Raw genomic sequence first — 6,543 nt, 5'->3', positions numbered from 1 at the left:
GATGGGTCAGACCTTTTGCCAAGCCTTAGCAGCAGAGGGAGACAGAGCAAGAAGAGTGCAAGGTAAAGATGTACAGATGCGCTATACTCACTGGCCACAGGATAGGAGCAATGGAAGTGACTATTCACTGGTGTGCTAGCGCTCTCTACTGGACAGAAAAAATAAATGCAGCACAAGAGAGAAAGAGACTGTGTGAACGGGTTCATTACAGGGTTAAAGTCAAGGATAGATCATAAATATTTCACTGTCTGTCATTGATGCACTAAATCACACCAGTACCAGCACTAATTCTTGAATACAGCTCTGGTAGAAATAGCACACAACACAACACTGTGTAAGTGATGAAAATGATAGGCTATATCCTGATTATAACAGTAAAGTGTAAGTGTTTAATATACTGTATGTAATATGAAACAAATTTGGGTTTTCCCAGTATCTCCTCTGCGTGCATTAGTGAAAGCTGAGTCTTGACTGCAGAGGTTTGAATCCAGCCCTGAAAAAGGAAGAGAAGACAGGAAATTGTGAGGGACTTTTTGATGATCAATGTTTATACCAGATTATATTTGGAGGCAATAATATACATTTTGAGGAGAAAAGGGAAACAACACAGCTTCATTTGATTTTAAAGGCAGGAATAAATCATGCTACACTCATGTGGAAAGAAAAAAATAATGGATGTAGACAGTGCCTATAAAAAGGAATCATCCTCTTCATAGACCACCCTGTTGTTTTTCACCAAGAAATCATCAAAGCAGTTAGTGTTTTTCACACAGAAAAACAAAAAGTAGCCCAAAAAAACAAACAAACTGAACAAATTGATTTTAATATAAATTAGTAAAAAGAAGAATTAGAAATGAAATGATTGCATAAATGTTTGCATTCTTCATGTCAATGCGTAACGGCGATACCTTTTGGCTTTCTGTTTAATCTGAATCACGTTTTCACATCTGAACCAACTTCAGTTTTTCCCTTTGTATTTTGCAAAACTGCAGAAGCTTTGTCTAGTTGCACATGGGATATGAGTCACCCGCCATACGTTTGTGATTGGACGAGGTCTGGTCTCTTCTCCCAAGATGCAGTTCTCTTGCAAACCACAGCAAGTTTTCCTCCAGAATTTCTATGTATTTTTGCTGCAGTCATTTGACCCCCTACCCTCACCAGCCCTCCAGGGCCTACTGCAGAGAAGCATCAGCATGATGCTGCCTCCACCAGGATTCATGGCACGGATGCTGTTTCTGCTGATGTGCAGAGTGTTTACTATAACCCCGCCCCAAAACAAACAAACAAAAGATATTGATATGATTCTTCCACAGGTGTACCTGCTGAAAAATCATGAGCCCAGACATTGTGACTATTTTCAAAGTGACTTTGTCTTTGCCACGTCACTGAATAAGGAAGCGAGTGATGAAGCACACAGACACCTGCAGCCCATTTTGAGTTACCATACAGCATGGTGACCTCCCTTAGAGCCCTTCTCGTAGGGACCTTGTAGGCACCTTTTAAGGAACCATATTTCTTAGCTACGCCATATGATATCACGTTTTTTACTTTCACAAATTAGTTCTCCTTTCTACATTAGCTACCCTTTCCCTTCTGTTTTTTAAGGTTCACTTTTAGTTTTGTTTTTGACTCGATGCTTAATTTTTGCTTGGGGGGAAAAAAGTTAGGCTAAATGAAACAATAATAGAAAAACAATCAATAAAATGACTCCTGTTCAAACACATCCTGGGAGAGTCAATACTTAAGCCATTGTAAATAAGTCTTACTGACAGAGAGTAAATTCTCAGTACAGTAGGTGATGAAATAATACTGAATGAATGAATTTCACATTTGTAGCCTTATTTCTCATTTTTAATTTTAAAAGTGTCAGTCACTGTGAAGTTTAATTTATTGGACTTTATGTATGTTCTGGTGCATCAACATTCAAAATTACTCATCAGTGAACCAATCACAAGTTGATTAATTAACTAATATAGTCACAGGATAATTTAGTGATTGATTAAATAATGAATTTGGCAATTAATTAATATATTAATTCATGATGTGACTGTCCCACTTGAGAAATGGGTTTTTCACATGTTCTGAATAGGACACTGAACAAAGAGGGCAAAGACAATCACTATACCTCTAACATGCATAGTCCACTGTCTGCTCACAACTGAATAGATGAGAATACAATGGATAATGCCAACAAAAGCACAAAAAAGCCCTATTATTTTCCGTTCTTAGTGCATAACTGCTGGCTAATGCTGTTTCTGCTCATGGAATAATGTTGCTTTATTGCATCAGATATGTTATAATACATATACAAAATATAACAATAGCCTACAGTACGTTAATAGTTACATTATTCCTGTTATTTTCCCCGCATTTTTATGGGTATTAGTCAAGGTTATTAAAAAATCTTCTATTTTACACCCTATATACTCACATAAATATGTTTCAAGTCGTTTTTTATTAATAGTTGACAAGCCAAATATGGTTCTCGATGTATCTTCCTTTTTTCTAGAAACAACAATTGAAGTATTTAAAAAGAAAAAAAGATTGTTAATTCTGAGTGGGGTTTTGAAATAAAAATTTGTTGGCCAACCAAAACTTGCCCATGAAGGGTAACAGTATCACAAACTCTGCAGACAACCTGAGTGCTCTGAACATCGGTGGATTTAGTGCATTAACTGACACTCTTTATCTGGAAATAGATTTTAGGAATCGTTTTGATTTCCATGTCATTTCGTACATTGGACTTATAATGCTGAAAATCTTTGAAACGATCCGCTCATGAAGGGTTGGAACTTTCCATTCTGCGAGAAAAAAAAAAGAAGAAAGAAAGAAAACATCAGTAAAACTTGAACGTTTATCTGATAAGGAGGCTATATGATGTGCAAGGAAAATATTCACGAGAAACAAGGGTTAAACATTGAACTAATCACAAACCACTATCTCAGTCCAACACTGTTGTCTATTATATCATATTACAGTGCAGAGCCGCAGTAAAGTCTGTGTCTCTTATAATCTTCTCAGTTCACATGAGAATTTTTTCCTCTGCGTAATTTCCAGTGGCTTTTTTCCCCGTGAAACCTCATGGTCGTCCACCCTGTTTTTTCTCTCTTCTTCCCAGACTTTTTTCCTTTTTCTTTTCTTTTTTTTCATGTAGGCTAATACACAGGCCGGCGCTGCAATTTCGGAATCTGCCCTTGTATATGGCGGACGAAAATTTCCACAGGAGGAACCGCAACACAAACCCCGTGTGCAAGGCAGAAACGGAGAGCCTGCACGGAGCGAGAAAACCTCGACAAATCCATGATTTATTACGCCATTACTCTTTTCTAAAATGTAACGCAGCGTGTCTCGGAGGGGGAGAAAAAACAGTCGTGGTAGAATTTTTTTTTAACATTTGGAATTTCTCATAACTAATTCACAATTTTTTTTTTTTTTTTTTTTTTTTTTGAGGAAGCAGTTGTGCAGTCACCTCTGGTCGGGGAGGGAAGATTTCTGGAGCGAGAGCCTGTTTCGCATGAGCTGCATCGTTTTTGGAGGTATGTCAAACCGCTGTGTTTTCTTTTTTCTGATTTTTAGAAATCCTAAATTTGAGAAATTTCACTAGCGGATGTTAAGTTTCTGTTCCCCTCCACGTAATAAATGAGACCTGACAGCCTCTGTACACTATTGCCTGCCACTAAAAACCAGGTGCAGGCTCCGGAGCCATCCGAAATAAAACCTAATCTGTTGATGTTTTTTTTTTTTGACTGAATTTTCGTAATGAAGTTTCCATGTGTAACTGCTGACTAGTCGTATGTGTGCACCCAGTTTGTCCAGCTGTCCACCGCCTTAGGTAAGAAACACGGGCTTATATTCCTTATAGTGCATGGGGACCAGGCGATAGTGGCAACATGAAGGACGATGAGGGGAGGAACAATCTGAAACACAAAAACCTCCTGCAGCCATGTTTTGTGAATTTTCCTGCAAATTTGAGCAGAGCTCCGGAGTTGCTGCTCCTGAAAGTCACACAGCACTAACGACACTTTTGGTCGCATTTGACGGCTCGGTAGTCACCGTGGAAGGACGACAGAAAACACCAAAGTGTCGTCTAGTAGAAATAACGTTTTGACTTTTATTTTTAGGAACACATAGGGTTTTAAATCTGGGCGTTATTGGCGCCACCTGTAGGCAGTCATTTTGTGAAAATTAAAAAAAAAAAAATTGTAATGAGACTAGTTTTGAGACTTGTTTATTGAATTGGATGCCAGTTTATGTGAATTCAGTCAATTGAGCCATCGTACCCTGCGTTTATACCATGTAGCTAATTGAATAGGAAATGATCTTAGTAAAGCTGCATTCAAAGCAATGTGCATGTTATTTCTGTTTCCCTCTCGTTGGCTGTCCCTGTAATGACAGCCTTGAGTTGTTTTTGCAAAAGGTTTAAACACGTTTCATGTAATGTGATAAGAAAATGATGAGGAAACTGATAGCCTATCTGTTAAATCTTTCCTGTATCTCTTCAATCTAACTTGGACGTCATGTCTCTAACTCTAATTTTACTGTTTTCTCTTTGTGTGTTTTTGTATGAGTGTGTATTTGAGTACTGTGATGTGTACACAGATATAATTTACTGCTTGGTAAACATGGAACAATTTGGACTTTTATTTCCAGAGATTGGAAATGTGTAAGCGGAAAATAACTATCCAAAGTGAACTGAACAGTACTGGTAGAAGAAAGACCAAGTCAGCATAATTTGAGGGCAGGAAAAACAATCACAACCAGTGCCTCTAATGTTTATATTAATCCTGCAGACGCCAAACAGTTTCCCATCTTGCATGGCTTGCTTTTATTTTAATGTAAGGGAAACTGTGGAGGCCATATTTTGCTGTGGGTAATTTTAATGCTGACCTTCAAATCTTTATGAATTCAAAGAGCCGGTGGAAATTGTATGGCTGGTATGCAAAATCTGGGTGTAAATTCTGACCTTTGGTCGGAAAGTCTAATCTAAATGCAGCAGTTTCAGTCAAAGTACAGAACTGGAAAGAGGCAACCAGTGTCATGAGTTTAATAGGGTTGGATCACTCTGCAAGTGATGGGAATGTTTATATGCAGAATACCTGAAGGACCAAGTAATAAGTTATAAAGCTTTCGGGGATAATGCTGCAGTGTTGCAATGAAAAACACCTTAAACCCTGATTTGGTTAATGGGAACTGTATTCGGGGAGTGTTCTCATTTTAAGTAAGGTAAGAGGAATGCTGGTCTGTCAGTACATGAACAAAAGCTTTGTTTCACTGAGGATATTTGGAGCGAATAGTTTGGATAGAGAGGTGAAACTCGTTCCTCCAGGCTGTGATAAACACAAGATGGTGAGGGATCATATCACAGTCTGAGGGTTACATGGTTGAAACATAGTTGCTGCTCTAATTGTCATCAACTTAGTAGAGAGGCTCTGTTTTCTTCTTAAAAGGTGAGGGCTGTTTAAAAAACAGTTTCTGTCTTTGATGTTGTGCCAATTATTCTTTGTTAATGTGTAATTACAGATTCCTGATGTGCTTAGATGTGTCAGTAGAAACATATATGCAGTTTAAACATGGTGAAGATTTTATGTTCTGTTATTTTCTTAATGGCATGTTGAAAATGTCTGAAAATGGCTTCACTTAAATTAGTCTCCAGGGAGAGGCTTTTCAGGGGTTGGGGCTGCTGCATTAAAAAAATTCTGTGCATTCTGCACATATTTTTCCTGCCTCTTCCTTTGTAAAAATGAACCTTATTGGTTTCATGAATAATGCATAAGGACGTTCAATTGCTGCAGCAATGAAAATTAGGCCTGTTTACGTGCAGTGGTTATGTACACAGAAGCTTCTTTTTTTCCTTGACCATTTTCTGAAGGTAGAGCAGAGCCTGAATAGCTTTTCTGAAAATACAAATTTTCAGCAAAGCAAATCTCATTTCTTTGAGTGAAAAGGGGAGGGGTGAAACTCCCGCGGGTTTAATGAATCCATAAATCACAATAGTGCCAGGTTTGCTGCGCCTGCGTCAGTGTGCAGTGTAATTTTGATTTTCATCAAAAATTTAATCTGCCAGCCTACAAGGGTTTAGCAGCAGACCGGATGCCGCCCTGAATTTCTAATTTTAGGGGCCTGATCTTTCAGGATTTATTTTTGTATAATTCGTCTGCTTTTCAATATCTCATGTTATTAAATTTTAATTCGTGGCATTAACATATAGATTGAAAAGGTTTTTATGGCGGTTTTTGAGTGTATGCTGATGGAATTTTACTAGACGACACAGTTTCTTTTTCCAGAGCATCCTGTGTGTGTGTGTGTGTGTGTGTGTGTGTGTGTGTGTGTGTGTGTGTTGGGGTTGGGGGGGGGAGTAGGGCGGGAGGGTGGTGGGAGGAATAGGGTTTATCCATTTCTCTGCATTATTGCTTTTTGAAATCATTGGTCATACACCATCTTGGAAGACATTTATTACAGAGGACAGGAAAATGTGCATTTGATTAAAGAAACAGGGAAGAGCAGGCAAAACATTTAGTGTGAAACAGGTTTTTGGTCAACCCT

At 38.3% G+C, this 6,543-nt stretch overlaps 1 protein-coding gene across 4 annotated transcripts in view; it reads left to right on the top strand.

Moving 5' to 3' along the window:
- The first annotated feature begins 3,214 nt into the window (after nt 1-3,214).
- znf618 (zinc finger protein 618) overlaps nt 3,215-6,543 on the top strand; it is a 33,183-nt gene continuing 29,854 nt past the window's right edge. For all 4 annotated transcript variants that reach the window (XM_083983086.1, XM_083983088.1, XM_083983087.1 and 1 more), the window contains exon 1: nt 3,215-3,536. The gene's annotated coding sequence lies outside the window, so the exon portion shown is untranslated. The remainder of the gene's footprint in view (nt 3,537-6,543) is intronic.

This window comes from Trachurus trachurus, assembly GCF_905171665.1.
Source record: "Trachurus trachurus genome assembly, chromosome: 12".
Classification (NCBI taxonomy): Eukaryota; Metazoa; Chordata; class Actinopteri; order Carangiformes; family Carangidae; genus Trachurus; species Trachurus trachurus.
Note: the sequence above shows the minus strand (reverse complement) of the source record. Positions and strands in the feature narration are given on the sequence as shown.